Genomic DNA, 16,938 nt, shown 5'->3' on the forward strand with positions numbered 1-16,938 from the left:
GGTGTTTTAGTCCTCCGAGACTGTTTAAGGGCTAAGAATGATACAGATGGTCGAGACAACAACTCTCAAGACCAGTTTCACAGATGAGCTGCATCTGACATCTAACCTGCATCCAACCATGCTGCAACATTCACAGTATAGAAGGGAAACCTGACCTCTTCAGAGTGAACTGATGATGATTTGAACAAATAAACCTCTGCCTCATCTCTCCGAGACTCAACAGCAAACATCAGCTCACAAAGTCAAAGGTGCTTGTGAGGGATTTGTACATTGCTGTGCTCTGGACTAATCTGTTCTGCATTTGTTTGCACTCTCCCTGGTTTGTTTTCAAACATCAGGATTGCTTTATATCTTATTAGTATTTTCCTCATTCATTAGGCTAAAATACTAACTATAACAAGGATTGTATTGTGCCTCCATTTTTGGTGTTTTTTAAATCAACTAAACAAACAGACTGTAGCTTTTAAAATGAAATGACAATACACATTATGGCTCTCTGCAGATCAGTTTATGTGCAAATTGCATTACTTTGAGGATAGTTCTCAATCACATTTCTCATAGTTTACAGTTATGACATATTCTCATCATATGTATGAAGGAACTCTACTATCTGAATCATTTGATTGAATGATAATTTTTACATACATAACACAGTATATCTCTCTAATGCTAAATTCAAAGTGAAGTCAGTTCTACTTTAAATTATATAAGCCTCAATCACAAAATAATGACCTACCTATACGCCACTTTTTCTGATTATTTCAGGCCATTTATCACCAGGGAGCAATAAAAGCTTAAATTTTAATAGAAATAATAATAACAAACTTTATTTATACATCACCTCTCATACAAGAAATGCAGCACAAAGTTCTTTACAATAAGGGTCGTATAAGTACTGAGTGCTTCACGTAAAACAGACAAGGCAATTCAATATAACAGGACATTTAAAACAGTTTAAAACATGGATTAACAGATTCATGAAATCATAGAGTTGTAAAACTATAAATCATAAAATCAAGTAATTTGTGATGATTTTAAAAGAGTTGCAGCAGCATGAAGGGTAAATAGAAAGTAAAAGCGTGACTCCTTTAGAGTGAACATGTTGATGATGATGATGATGATGATGATGATGATGATTGAACAAATTAACCCCTGCCTTATTGCCTTGGTATTCTTTATATGGCAGGTCAGACCTCTGTGATCAAAAGTGAGACATGTCATGACGCAAGCACACGCACACACTCGTTGTGGTTGTATTGTGAAACTTTCCACCGGAAGTCATTTTATATAGTCTGAGAGGTTTGACAAAAATCGGGAGCTGTGAGCGCCAACAGCGGATCATCCAGCCTCGTTCAGTCCGACGCACTTCAGTCCGCTGCAACAAGGGCGCGATTCCATCTAGAAAAGTGATTTATAGACACAGAGAAAGTAAAGTGAGCCTGGACAGAAACCTAACCGGACAAGGGAAAGGTTAAAAGTCCAGTCTTTTTTTTTATTCCTTTAATTGCATCCTCAGCGCCCTTGTTTTATTTGTCTCTGCCTCTGGACACGGTGATGCGCGCTGGCTGTGCTCTCTGGACTGTACCTGCGGTGATGGGCCGGGCCGGGAGATGAGCAGCGGGCGGACTGGGGGAGCCAGGGGCGCACGAGGAGGTCTGGACGCATAGGTAAAAACTGGTTTTAGTGATCTTTGCTCTGGTCATCTTTACTCTATCCTATGTTTCTATTCTCTAGAAGCTTTAGAGAAGCAGGGTGTAGGTCTGCTCCAACTTTCTGATGTAACTCATATGAGAAATTGACTCTTCTTTTTCTTCTCCCTGCGGTCCAAACATTGTTTTATTCTGGAGGAGAGCGCAGCTTCAACTTTTGGAGGTGTGTGTGTGTGTGTGTGTGTGTGTGTGTGTGTGTGTGTGTGTGCGCGCGCGCGCTCTTTGGTTACGTGAGCGCGATCGTGTCATAGCGATGGAGGAACTAGAGAACTTTGATAAAATAATCCGTTTCCTCTTTCTGCTATCAACAGGTCAACAGGCGTACTCTAAATAAACAGCACACCAAGTTCACTGTGATGTTTATTCATTACATGCTTGCCCTCATCAGGTGATTCATAACTAATTACACACGATTCATAATGTCATACAGTGTGTATAATATAGCCTACAGTATGCAGACCCACTGGTTATCCTGTTTCACTGTTGAGTTTCTCATTTACTGTCTCATTGTTTCTTTTAAATAATCTATTTTACATACTTTTTCCTCTGCTTGTTAGTTTGACCAAGCCTCTGATTGTGATTGTGGCAAATAAACATAACTTGATTTGATCATTTTGCTTGCTGATGCGTAGTTGCAGCCGTTTGAGACATCAGATGAGGTGATAAGACAGACACAGCATGGATACTGTATTGCTTGTCACAGCCTGTTTACTTATGGAGAATGAGCGGCATATGATCACTTGAAATTAAATTATGAAAAGTCTGGAGTAAGATGAATATCTCCTCTTTTTGCCTGCTCTGTCTTTCTCTCTCGCCAGCAGGTTTTCATTTTCCTGCAAAGCCATAAATACGCGGTTGCAGATGCTTGTTAATATTGCTGTACCACATTGGGTATTTTTGTGGCTCCACAAAGATGCGGGTTGTGTGATGTGAAGTGCAGCTGAAAGCTGGCTGCGTGATGATTTAGTTTGAATCTCATGTGATTGCTGAATGATTATTGTGTGATCATAACAAAACAGGCGCTGTTTTCATTTGAAATTGGAACGAATAATTTGTAATCTCAACAAACTTCATTTCCTTTCTGTAACCCCTGAATGTTGTTATCACTGCGTAAAGACCTACCGGATTGTGCTGGGTAATCATCCAGAATAAGCAGACATTATAACCTCTGACAGTTATTTTGCTGCCTTCATTTGACATCTGCACAGCCTAGTGCAGCTGCAACCAGAGTCTCTGTAATATGCCTTTAGGGGCCGAGAGTGGCCCTGCAGTCATCAACTGTTAGTTTACAGTAGCCTATAGAGGCCACATTAGACATAAATCAATGTTGTATCCCTATGTATGAGACTAATTGTGTGCATGTGGTTGCTGTAATAAGGAAAATCCTATTACATCAAGATCATAGAATTATTTTTCTGTGATCACAGAGCTGCATCAGATACTCAATTAATCAATAAACTGATTGGCAGAAATTTAATTGCAACTTTTCTGATAATAATTTATTTTTCAAGCCAAAGATGTCAAGTGTTTACTGGTTTTAACGTCACAAATGTTCTGATTTGCTGCTTTTCTTTGTAAATAATTATAGTTAACTGTAACTTTCACATTTGGACTGATGGTCAAATAAAACAAGCAATCTGAACACATCACCTGGGGCTGTGAGAAACAACTAATGAAGGCAACATTCAGCCGATTAATGAAACCTGGGTGAAAAGAGTTACTTGAAGCCCTCTGTGAAAACAAAATGGAAACTGTTAAACACATGCCCTCTGGCTTTCTGTTAGTTCAGGTGGTGTATTCAGGGTAGTCATATTTTTAATTTGTGTATTTGTGCCTCGACACTTGCCTCACTGACAGGTTTCTCCTCAGATGAGTTCACCTTGACTCTCCTCCCGGGCCATTTGAAAATTGTTTTCTGCTTTAAAAGTGGATGAGAGGGGCTGATGTGATTGGCCATTAGTGAAGCCTGTCCCATGAAAAATTCATTTATCCTGTCTGTCTTGATTTCCAGTACGGCTCCACGATACGAGGAAAATATGCAATGTGCCATACAGCTGTCAAATATTGCAATCACAATATTACTTATGATAGATAAACAGAAAGTGTACTTTTTTCTGTAAGTTTACCGCTAAAATACAATAAACTGTTTGCTGAATTACAAAACTTAAAAAGGATGTATCCAAAATTCTTTTGCTGAACAAACTGATTACTGAACAGAACACAAAGGCGCCAATAAAAACGAATGATAGTTACATTTTAAATTGCTTTTTTAACTAACACTCCCTCAGCTGACTCAGTGCGATGTGTTTATCGTGCAAGTTGACATTTCACTGATAATTAAAAAACAATATTGTCTGTAGCCCCAATTTCCACTTTTTTTTTTAAGGTTTGCAAAAACTGCTCCAACTTGGCTCTGTGCTTGTGTTTCCACCAGAGCCCTTCCTCTCCCTCTGCGTCTTTTCGCCCCCTTCTGCGTTTTCACTCTCCAAGTATAGCAAGTAATATCCTAAGTTGTCCTGCCTGAGGGCTCCGTGGTTTCCTCAGACATCAGACCACTCTTTTGTAATGGTATGATGGCTGGAGATTTGATTTGCTTGGTCAGGATGGGTCGGCGCACATACAGGGAACATTTACTAAGGACAGATATTGATTCACAGACATTGGTCTTCAAACATGAAAGCAGACCAAGTAAGCTAATGTCTTTTTTCCATTAACTTCGTCCTGACACGAACACTATTGTCAAAAAGCTTTGAGTTTTCACCGGCTTAACTTTTTTCCAATCAATACACAGACAAAGAGAGAGGGTTGTTTTTAAAACAAGACTGGGCAAGTCTCATTCAGCAGGACTGCAGACGGAGCCTGTGGGGGCCATTGTTGGAAGAAAGTGATTGCTTTGACCCGTGACCTTTTGTCCATTAATATATTGGACTGTCTTTTACTTCTAGAAGACACTTCCTGCCCATTGAGACATTTTCAGAGTGTGGCATAAAGTGAGATTTGAATCTGCACACCCGCAGACTTCACACTATTTAAGGTTACTACATGTGCTAGTAAGTGATGAAGTATCACACCCTGGTCCCTCCTGGCTCTTCTTGTATTGATTATATGACAGTTTCAAGCTAAAATTTCAAAGGTCAACACACAATGAAGGCTGGCGCACATCAGCCTGCTGGGATATGCCATTACCATATTTTCTAGCGTTGATGCTGTCAACTCTCTGGAGAGGCAGCAAGTTTTTCACACTTGCTCCCTGGAATAACACAACATTGTACCCTTATATCTTCCTTTTTCCTCTGTCTGCATGACGCATGTAATGTGTGTTATGGGCGTCAGTGACACATGTTAAATGGTGTGATGCTTGGGGATGCAGCTGGTGTGTCTCACTGATTTGGTCCTTGTTATTTTCTTAGTGAAAATGACAGCACAGCGACACTATGTTTGAGACTTTTTTGATTGCAACCTTGTTGTTATTTCTTTGACTTAGCGATTGAGGCAATGGATAGAGCCAAGGAAGATGAACTGATTGGAGCCTGGTGAATGTCAGAGATTAGACAAGCACAACATGTCATTTTGTAACACAGTAGAAAAAAATGTCAAAAGAGTTGGGAATTGATTCTTTTATAACACTGATACAGCAGAGCTTTGACCTAAATGCTCTAAATGCTATAGTGCTGATGTCAGGGAAGATTCTCAGTCATCCAGGTCATGGTAATCGTAAGTGCTACATCGTAGGCAACTAGACTTGCTTGCGTTTCTTGAAGACGTTTCACCTCATCCAAGAAGCTTCATAGCCTGCAACTTCGTACCAGTCATTTAGAACTGAAGAAGCTTCTTGGATGAGAGGCGAAACGTCTTCAAGAAACACAAGCAAGTCCAGTTGCCTACGATACAGCACTTACGACTATCGTGCTGATGTTTAGCAGGTATGTATACCATGTTCAGCATCTTAGATTAGTTCCTTAGCATGCTAACATTTGTTAATTGGCACTAATTAAGAAGTACAGGTGTGAGCATACACTGTATAAAAAAATGGACATAGCTGCTGTGTCAACCCGATCTTACTCAGAGGTCATCGAAATCCGGCTCTTAGGCAGTGACTTGCGGCATCAGACACTGACAAAAAAAGCCGTCCTTTAACATCTGCATTAAATGTGCCTAGTCGCTGTTATAGTTTAATGGTGCTCAGTGGCATCAGGGGGAAATGCGGCGGGATGGGAACAAAAGTTACGGCGGAAAAAATCTGAGTACAACGGGAGGGAGGGGTGGACTGGTCCAACAAACACCAACTTTCACCCAGGGGAGTGGTGTTTGTGTCCTGCAAGTCTCTAAAGCCAAACCCTGTTCTTTTTCCCTAAACCTAACCTTTGTTGCCTAACCCCAACCACATGTGTTTGTTTTTGGAGGAAAAGAAAGGTCACTTTACAACGCTTGTGGTACCGACATAGTGTGTTTATTTTGAAAGAGACTATATGTAAACGGTAAATTTCTTGTGAAAATGGAAGTGTATTTTGAAAGAAGACAATGCATGTAACAGGCAGAACTTGACACGGTGTCCCAGAATGTCAACAACCAACACACCCAGGGTACCTTGCACATCGTATGTGGACGTGAAAGGTCCATGACCAAACGTCAATATGTGACGAGGTCGGAGTGAGAATGTGTTGGCTGCGTCATCACCCATTGGTTCGAGGACTACCATTTTGAAGCCTTGGGTTGACCACTTTGGCCAATCACCATGTTGGGATATTAGAGCCAGAAGTGACCATATTTGGACGAGTATTTGGACTCTTAATTATGCCTAACTTTAAGCCTTGATAAAATTAAAACGGGTAAGTCATGAAAAAATTCACCCCCTGTACAACTGTCATGAATGTTGAAATTAGCCACAGAGACCAAAACCCTTTTTGTACCCAGCGGTAAACACTTTTTTTTTTTTTTTTTTTTTTTTGCTGTGAAGTTGAGAATTTTAACACGGAGGTCTATGGAGACTGACTGGAGCCACTCGTGCATTGGTTCATTTTCAGCCGTAGAGGTTGCTCTCTGAGTGTGAGTCTGACAGGAGTTTACTTTGCAGATATTTAGTCATAAACTCAAGCATCTGACACATTTTAACCTCATGATGGAGCTTGATAAGAACGTCAAACTATTCACCAAAGTAATTAAAATCAATCTTGAGGGGACCTTGAGTGTCTGCACAAAATTTCATGGTAATCCATCCAATAGCTGTTGAGATATTTCAGTCTGGGTCGTAATTTCAGGGTCAGTTTATTGAAAGGAGTGTCTGATCACTAGCAGCACTGTGGATCAGTGGTTTTACCTCTAATCAGAAGGGAAACTGGGACAATTTGTCACACTTCCCAGCCAAATCACAGAAGCACATATTTTGTGTGCGGAACCTCTCAGCTGGAGAGAATTACACATACAAAACACTGCTGATAGTACAGCTTATGCTTTTACACACTCAGAGAGGGAAGGGGGTTTATGTAAAAGCAAGTCTTGCATATTTCATGCACTGTATATTTTCTTTTGTAGACTCCTCTATTTGATCTCTCTGTTATTTATTCATTAGGGTGGGTCAAGGCACTGGGTGAGTGACTACACAAGGAACCTCACATTAGTCTTTCTCTGCTGCACACCACATTAGATCACTAAGATAATCACATGCATGAACATACAGTCATTGTGCACGGATACATTCAGTGGCAGCTGCAAATGTTATTTATATATCTGCAAAGATACCCTCCCTGTTAGAGTAATTACATCCAAAGTGCTGGGTCAGGCCCCCGAATCTTTGAATTTCCTCCCTTTTCACTGTTGATGTGAAACACAACATGGACTAGGAGTTTCTAAACTTCAACAGGGAGCTGGGAGGAAATCTGGGGAGTGCGTACATCATTTTACATTATTGCTTTCCTTTCTCAGAATTGATTTTGTGTGTGTGTGTGTGTGGAGTTGTTTTGTGAATTTTTATGCCTCCATGCCAGTGGTAGCCGTAGCCAGAGGCATTATGTTTTCAGCTTGTCCATCCGTAGGTATGTCCATCCATCCTGTTCTTGTGAATATCTCAAGAACACCTTGAGGGAGTGTTTTTTCCAAATTTGGCACACAAAGATGAACTGATTAGAGATCAATGTGACCTTGCATTCATCTCATATTCGTGAATGTGATATCTTAAGAACACCTGAAGGGAATGTCTTCAAATTTGGCACATACATTCACTTGGACTCAAAGATGACCTGATTAGATTTTGGTGGCCATAGGTCAAAGGTCAAAGGTCAGGGTCATCGTGACCTCACAAAACATATTTTTGGCTGTAACTCAAGAGTTCATATGCTTATAATGACAAGACAAAACTTTATACAAATGTCTTACAAATAAGATAAAATAATTAAGTAGGGACATTTTATATCCAAAAGGTCATATCGTTCTGCATAAAACACTTTTTTTTTGTTCATAGTAAAAAATCTCAGTCAGTTGATCCACTAACTTTATTCCATTGTCTCTTTGTCATCAATGACAAAAACAAAGTGGTGTAAGAGCGTAGGGTGTGCCTCGTCTGTGTGTGTGTGTTTTTTGTGCATGCGTGTTAAGACGGTCTGCTTTATAAACACAGCTGTTTATTTAATCAACATTGACCCAGGCTGGTTTCTGATGCATGCTGTGGTCACACACACATGTGTATCAACACACACAAACACATTCAGAGCACATTAGGAGCAAATTGCCCTTGCCTGGTTAAACAGAGACATTTTATGTGTCAGCAAAAATCATTATCTTTAATCTCTGATGCTGATGTCATCAATGTGAGATGCCCCTGTGGCTAATTAATCCAGGGAATGACCGCAGGACAATGGGACACGAGGCTGCACTTCTTACAGAAGCTTTCAATTGATGAGATTTCTCTATGGGTACGGTAGAGATGAAGATGAAGCCAGGTTCAGTTTCATGTTCTTAAATGAGTAAAACAGGAAGGTGTCATTGTGGCTGATGAAATGCAGTTAACGCAAACATTCACACATGCACACATCTGATAAAAAGATTATCACCATGTTTTCATACTAACATGGTGATAACCCCCGTTCAGGTGTTAGGAGAGAGGTAAAAACACAGATATGAATGCCTTCTGCATAAACCTAAGTTCAGTGTTTTTTTTGAGTCCAGTGCATTTTTCAAATTCTCTCTTTTGTCTGCACAAGGCGACTACACTGTGGTTAAACCAGCTCATCCAGCAGTTACGAGCAACATCATTTATTTGAATTCATGTTTCATGTGTAAATACTAATCTAATATTCACTCTTTTTTAGCTCTTTGTTTGGTCTCTCCACCATAGACTGTATATAAAGATAGACAACAAGTCTCCATTTACTCCCACTGTACAAAACTGAAGCCAAAATATCCTGATTACAGCCGCTGCCATCTTGTGCTGGTGATGTCATTTGAAGCCAGAGTCAAGTGATCTCTGTTGTATCTGTTTACAGCCTATACAACCATACAACCAATGATGAGCAGTGCCACTGATCACATGCACACTAATTGGCAGGAATAGCTGTCAACCATGATGTTAGAGCCTCCTTTTATAGCATTAAATGAAAAATTCAAACTAATCAAAAAAACAAAACAAAACAAAACATTTGAGCAAACAGCAGCATGATAAAAACTAAATTACAGAAACCAACTTTTCGGAAAAATGTGCTTGATACTTACTTACCCGCTAGGCAGTACTGACACTTCACTACATTTTACTTCCCAGTGCACTGTAACTTTTTCTCAAGTACAGGCACTTCTCACAAGCTGTTAGTCCTCTTCAGCCTTCTCCAAATCATGTTAGCTGGGCAAGGCTTAGCCAACACAGTGCCCGCAGAATGCCAATGAGTCGACCACAGGGCATGCTCTTAAAATAATTGCAGTCAAGCCAGCTTTCACTCACATCAGTGTGACTAAATCAGCTAAAACTACCACTATAGTTTGCCCAACAAAACAGTCATCAAACGACACAACATGTTTTACACCAGTGGTTTTCAAACTTTTTATGTCTAATGCACGCCAAAGGCACAAGGCACACCTGTATCTATAACTGTGCACAATAACTTCTATAACGTAGTATTATTTCATTACACTGTCTACTGACAGCTTTTGTTTTTTCTCTTTTCTTTCAGTGGTAGGTTGCCATCGCTGTTGTTTTGTTGTAATTTACAATAAGGCGATCCATCATCCCACTCACGGCTTTCTCCTTCCCTCACACTGGCTGCCACCCAGGGCTTTTGATGTGTCACACATTTGTAATTCCCATGCGTGAAGGTTGACAAATAGGTTGCCGGTGATGGTTTTTAAATTCAGTTAAATTACATTTTTTAGCAAGAGTTTGCCTCTTTATTAGGAATTTGGTGCACACAACATACTGATACAGTTAATTAAAAATTCATCCATAATTATTTGTATAGGCCCAATTTAACATTGAAATAATAATGTGGGGACATCACATAATCCCATGGCACACCTGGACTTGCATCCTGGCATACCAGTGTGCCGTGGTACACCATTTGAAAATCACTGTTTTACAGAACCAAGTTTACCAAGCCTACCTTAAAGACTGCTACTGCTGGACAAGCAAACAACAGAGACAAGCCATTCTCATGATGCCACCGATAAGCTTGTTGAAAGATGACAGCACCTAGTGATGAATATGAAATGCTCCCTCGTTTTCTAACAGATCTTACTATATAATGACGAAAACTCTGTGTGTGTGTGTGTGTGTGTGTGTGTGTGTGTGTGTGTGTGTGTGTGCGTCTGTGTGTCTGTCTGTGTGTCTGTTCCACGTTTTTCTCCTCACTGACTTGGTCAATCCATGTGAAATTTGGCACAGTGGTAGAGGGTCATGGGAGGATGCGAATGAAGCAATATTACAATTGGCCAAAGGGGGGCGCTACAGCAACCGATTGAAATTGCAAACTTTGAATGGGCATATCTCATGCCCCGTATGTCGTAGAGACATGAAACTTTGCACAGAGATGCCTCTCCTCATGAGGAACAAATTTGCCTCAAGAACTCATAACTAACTAAAGGCGAATAGGAGATGTTTATGGTTACGAGCTATTAAATGAATGGACTGGAATGATGAAACCATCTGTAATTCTCGACTATGCAGTGCCGATTTCATATCAGGTAAGATTTTCTCAACTGTTTATCACACACAAAGATGTTGTCAGTAACGATAAATTAGTAACGGCAGCACTCATAAAACAGGCATCCCCAGTAGGCTATACCACTGACTAAAGTTAGCAACATTAACGTGTAACGCTAGCATGTAAACAAACTAAATTGCTCATAGACAGTTTAATTAATCCCTCGGGGGACATTTCAATGTCACAGCAGCAATTTAAAATACACAAAATAGGAGCTGCTGCAACAGGCTGCCGTTCACACAGCGCCAGGAAGGTAGGCAGGTTATGATTGTTCTGTTTCCTGTTAACACAATGCCGCATTTTTTTGATGTTTTGGGGGTTGTTTTGATTTCCTTTGAGGCCGTTGCGTGCACGTCCCTGGTTCCGAGGTCGTATGTTGCCCATGTCTGAGGTCTGACTAGCAAGGTTACATTAAACAACACTTACCCAGCCATACAACTGCTGTCAGTATATAGTTGGTCGACTTGTTCAGAAATGCCCACGTCTTGCACATCACTGTTTTGTGTCCTTGTCGCTGGCTAGGCAGTACTTCGGTCCGTAGCGCACAAAAACCATCAGATAAATCTCGGTATTCAATATCTTGGACATGACCGCAAAGTACAAAATTATGATAAGGATCAAGGGATTAATATGTCTTGAGTTTTTCATGTGTATAAACGCTGGGTTTCTCCACAAGATATAAAAAAATGTCCGGCCACTGTAGCTTAGGCCATTTCGTTGGGACCCGACAGAAAGTACAGGTCAGGAAACCTCACTTCGTTGCTAACTGTTAGCTTATTACAGTAAGCTAACCTGTCTTCGGTTGACAAACCCTTAAAATAATCCGAGGAGGCGTATGTATCTTCCATATTCCTTATGATTCTTGATTTTTGCGCTCCTGCCTGTACTGTTGACAGTGGAACTGTCACAGTTTCTGCCACCAGTGAGGCCCCGCCCACCTCACTGTTTACCAACATCGGAATGGTCTATAAGGCAATGAATATTGCAGAGGGCGTGGCTCATCACATAAAGGTGTATAACATCTCAAGGGTTTCATCGATCGCCACACAACTTTGTAGGCATATGACCACACATAATCTGAGGGGACCCCTCCATAATTGACCCCATCAAACAAAATGGGGGCGCTAGAAAGCTAATTTCTTATCTAGGCCTAACCGCCATATTGATTTTTACTAAACTTGGTAGATATGTAGAACAGGACGCCTCAAGGTGACTGGAGAAATTTAACTCTAATTGGCAACTGGGTGGCGCTATAACAACAGGAAAATGCTTAAAAATGGCTAAAATGTGACTGGTCGCTGTGGCTCCCCCTGTGGCCGAATGTTTTGGGTTTTTTTTTTCTAATTTTTGGTATGACTAAGTCATGGTATGGTATGCTGTACATAATCACAGAAACTGTCAGTGTGTCATTCTGTCAGTCAGTCATTCTGTCTGTCCCACGTTTTTCTACTCACTGACGTGGTCAATCTATGTGAAACTGCACATAGGCATTGAGGATTGGCATAGGTAGAGGGTGACAAGGCTACCAGTGGGTATGGACTAGTCTGGGTGAATATGAAGTTTGATTTCCGCACCATATCTCGCCTTAAATAAAAATCTAACAAACCACAGTCATTTTAGTGTGTCATCTCCACTTTAAGGTTCAGGCATAGGCTAATGATGCTCATGCTTAATGAAAAGGTGAATTTTATTTGCAGGTTGGCGTTGTGATGGAGGAATGGAATTATCCAATATGGATCTCTCTAACTGTACTGTTAAAAATGAGTATGCATAATGAAACTGTGTTGCAGCAGAGTGAAGCGAGCAGCGTCACTATTACCTGCCTGTTATCTGAACTCCACGGTACAGTCACAATCGTTAAACCCATGGAAGCTTGTTAACTCAGCTATAAAGAGCTCTTAAATAGAGAGTAATTTGATATGTGACCCCGGCCTTTACCTTTTATAAATTCATACTGTGATGTTCATGAATGTGGCTGCAATGCCCCTCTGTGTGTTCATCGATGACTATCTGGATGAATCTCTAATCTTTATGCTGCTCTGTGAGTTTCTCTGAATGACAGTGAAATTGAAAACCATGTATCAGTCCATCACATTCATTTCGTACTGTCACTGTACCATCTCCCCTTTTCTCTCTCTGAATTTAAATCTCTTATCTCCCCCCTTTTACCCATTAATATTAACAATACTACCCTTAATACACTCTGTCTGATAAGGGAGTTTAACATACTTCTTTTGTTGTTCTGCCGTATGTCTTTTCTTCCACTCCTTCCCCTTCCCTTTTATTTCGCTATCTCCTCACACTGTACATTAACTATCTCTGTATCTGCTACTACATCTCTTCCCCCTACGCTGCCTCATTCTCTCTGCAATGCTCGCTCTCAAGTCGAGTCTGAATCTCCCTGTATTTTCTCACTCTCTTTCGTGAAGCGTAAAATTGAACCTCTCCTGCCTCTGCCCATCAGTGCATTGTATATGTGTGTGTGTGTCTGTGTGTGATTAGCTCATTCATTCTTGCCAAGTCCTCACTCGCACCCTTGACTTTCATCTGACCCCCCCACTCCTACTTGGAAACTTCACAGTGGTAGAATGCACTGTTGAGCTATGTTTGAACAAATCGCTGTTCTGTCTACGCTTAAAGACAAATGATGTCTGATGAGCCTCATTAAAAATAAAACGTGAAGAGAAAGGAAAATGATAAATCAGAAAAACAGAAAAGGAAGAATATATCAGACAAGTGCTGGACAGGAAATATAGCCACCAGAAAAAAGGTTGATTCAATGTGACACTGGCTATAAAGTTTGTCAAGTACCAGATATCTTGAGTGATTTCTGCTAAAAGCACCCCAGTTCTTTTAGTGTACGTAAAATACTTTCGTCACTCCAACTAACTGTCTGGTGGAATCAACATCATATTTGAAGAAGACCAGGTACCTAGGCTGGCTCTGGAGATGTTAGTCCATCGTTGTGGCTGTCCATCACTTTAATCCAGACTGAAATACACACAATACACACAGACATTCATAGTTCCCAGATGATGAGTAAGACTGACTTTGGTGGTCCCTCTGACTTTTCCTTTTGGTGCCACCATCGGACATTTTTGTTTAATAAGTGAAACATGAAATTTGGATGCAGACATGAATGCCCTCTTTTTTTCTTTTTTATCTCCTTTTCCCACCGTAAACATTAAAACTTGCTTAATATCAGCATATTAGCATTGTCATGAGCACGTTAGCACGCTGGCGTTAATGTTTAGTACTGCTGTGACGAAGCATGGCTGTTGACAACTATTTCTTTTATGCTATACCAGATTGGGGAGAAAATCTCCCAACAGGATGTTGGATCAATCAGTCAGCTTGCTTGCTTGAAATCTGGGAGGTCTGTGGTTACTTGTAACTCCCTTCACTGCATACGTTCACAAAGATGTTTACTTGTGTCTCTGTAGGTGCAATGTGGGCAATGAGAGAATTGCCAACAGTGTCACCAACTTTTTTCCAACAAAAGTAGAAGTAGAAGTGTTGCGGCGATGTGCCTGGAAGTGTGACAGCGGCCGTGCTGCTCTGTGCACGTAACGGTGGGCGCACGCGCGCTGCCTCATGTGTGTGGCGGCGGGCGCGCATGCTGCTCCACGGTGCGCCACAAAAGGTGTGCGCAATCAGACTAATTAGCAGCACACGCCATGAGCTCAGAGCGATAAACGACACACCAGTCATTCGGCTGGGTACAACCGAGCTGAGGACAGCAGGAACATTCACTGCAGAAGCATTTCACAGATCAAACGCATGGGAAAAGGACTTAAACCAAAAGGGCTACCGGTAAGCTCACATTAACTGGACTGTGGCTGTGACTTTGGCTCTATTGAAGTATTTTATTTGGGCAAATGAATCGTGCTGTTTGTTTGATTTGAGTTTAACATTGTTATATAGAGTTTAAAGTTAGCAGTTATGATTGTAATTGGCTAAAATATTTAGATATTTTAGTTTGTGCCTATTTCAGTTGTTTGGGTTACCTACCTTATTTATCATGAAATGCTTGTTTAATTTGTTAAGCAAATAGTGGCCCAATTAGTCAGCTTAAAACCTTGTTTAAATAGATAAATTAAAGTGCACAAATAGGCTAGTATTTGCTTTATTAACATTTTGAAGGGAAAATATTTAATTTATGTATAAAAGTATTTCTGTTCAAAAATGGTTGTGTTAAAGTCTATAGTAAAATCAGTTTAAAATACCTGATTTTATTTAAGTTTTACAAATGAGTGTTTAGTTTAAAATTGTGATAGACATACATGTTATATCTAAAGTCTGTATGAACTATAAATCCGTATAAAATCTAGGTTAAAATATAAGGTAAAATGGGTTAATTTAGAAGTGAATGGTTCTAAAAGTAGAACTAGGTTTCTGTTTTATTCAATGCCTGATTTTACACATTACTTACCTGGATTGATTTATCTAAATAATAGTTAATGTATGTTTAAGATATACTTACCTTTACCTAATTAAATGCATTTACTTGAAAATGTGTTTAAATGTACTTACCTTGTTTGATCGAAAATGTTGAATTATATTCACATTGGTTTTATTCTTTTTTTTTTTTTTTTTTTTTTTTAAAGGTTTTTCACCTTCCGTGTTACTGGTTAAATAAACTGAACAGTGAGTGAAATCCTGTGTCCGGTCAAGTCCTTCCTTTGTCAAGTATGGGAAGCCATGGCGTTCTGAAGACACTTGACAAGAAGCATTTTCAAACTTACCTATACTGGATTCAGCAGAAAAATCCTTGACCAAATGTTTGCTTTCTTGTGCTTTCTATCCAGAGAACAAGTGTCAACATAACGCTGTGCAGGAGAGAGTTGGAGAGACTTGGTGTTGTTGGTAGAGTAGCCATGGACTGCAATTAGCCTGAGCAGCATAGATGGGAATGAATTGTACTTATTGTTTTTGATGGTCTGAATAAGTTCCTAGATTTGTTAGTGGTTGTTTTTTAGGAATAAAGTTGGAAAAGTCACTAAATCTTTGGAGAAGGCCCCAGAAAATCTGAACAAAAGATAGCCAAAAGGGTGAGAAACAAAATGAAAATGTTGTGCACACATGCCCACAGCAATCTTACTATATAATGACGAAAACTCTGTCTATGAGTCTGTTCCATGTTTTTCTCCTCACTGACTTGGTCAATCCATGTGAAATTTGGCACAGTGGTAGAGGGTCATGGGAGGATGCGAATGAAGCAATATTACATCAATTGGCCAAAGGGGGGCGCTATAGCAACCGATGGAAATTGCAAACTTTGAATGGGCATATCTCATGCCCCGTATGTCGTAGAGACATGAAACTTTGCACAGAGATGCCTCTCGTCACGAAGAACAAATTTGCCTCAAGAACCCATAACTTTCGGTGATACAGATTTTCCTCCTTTTTGATTTCTTGGAAAAACACTTCAAATCGATCTCTTCCTAGGAAGTTTGACCGATCTGCATGAAACTCGGTGAACATAATGTAATATCTAAAGCTCCCTGTTGGTAAATGTTGGAAAACTTACTAAAACTGAGCTTCTATAAGGCAATGAATATTGCGGAGGGCGTGGCTCATCACATAAAGGTGTATAACATCTCAAGGGTTTCACCGATCACCTTGCAACTTTGTAGGCATATGACCACACATAATCTGAGGGGACCCCTCTATTATTGACCCCATCAAACAAAATGGGGGCGCTAGAGAGCTAATTTCTTATCTAAGCCTAACCGCCATATTGATTTTTCCTAAACTTGGTAGATATGTAGAACAGGACGCCTCAAGGTGACTGGAGAAATTAAACTCTAATTGGCAACTGGGTGGTGCTATAACAACAGGAAAATGCTTAAAAATGGCTAAAATGCAACCGATCGCTGTGGCTCCCCCTGTTTGTTTGGGTTTTTTTTTCTAATTTTTGGTATGACTAAGTCATGGTATGGTATGCTGTAATCACAGAAACTGTCAGTGTGTCATTCTGTCAGTCAGTCATTCTGTCTGTCCCACGTTTTTCTACTCACTGATGTGGTCAATCACTGTGAAACTGC

General features: G+C 40.2%; 1 protein-coding gene across 1 annotated transcript in view; it reads left to right on the forward strand.

Annotated features, from left to right (window-relative positions):
• The first annotated feature begins 1,191 nt into the window (after positions 1 to 1,191).
• The window catches only part of gcgrb (glucagon receptor b), a 77,212-nt gene continuing 61,465 nt past the window's right edge, over positions 1,192 to 16,938 (forward strand). Inside the window, exon 1 of the mRNA XM_049572253.1 lies at positions 1,192 to 1,667. The gene's annotated coding sequence lies outside the window, so the exon portion shown is untranslated. The remainder of the gene's footprint in view (positions 1,668 to 16,938) is intronic.

The sequence above is a fragment of the Epinephelus fuscoguttatus genome, linkage group LG3, assembly GCF_011397635.1.
Source record: "Epinephelus fuscoguttatus linkage group LG3, E.fuscoguttatus.final_Chr_v1".
NCBI lineage: Eukaryota > Metazoa > Chordata > Actinopteri > Perciformes > Serranidae > Epinephelus > Epinephelus fuscoguttatus.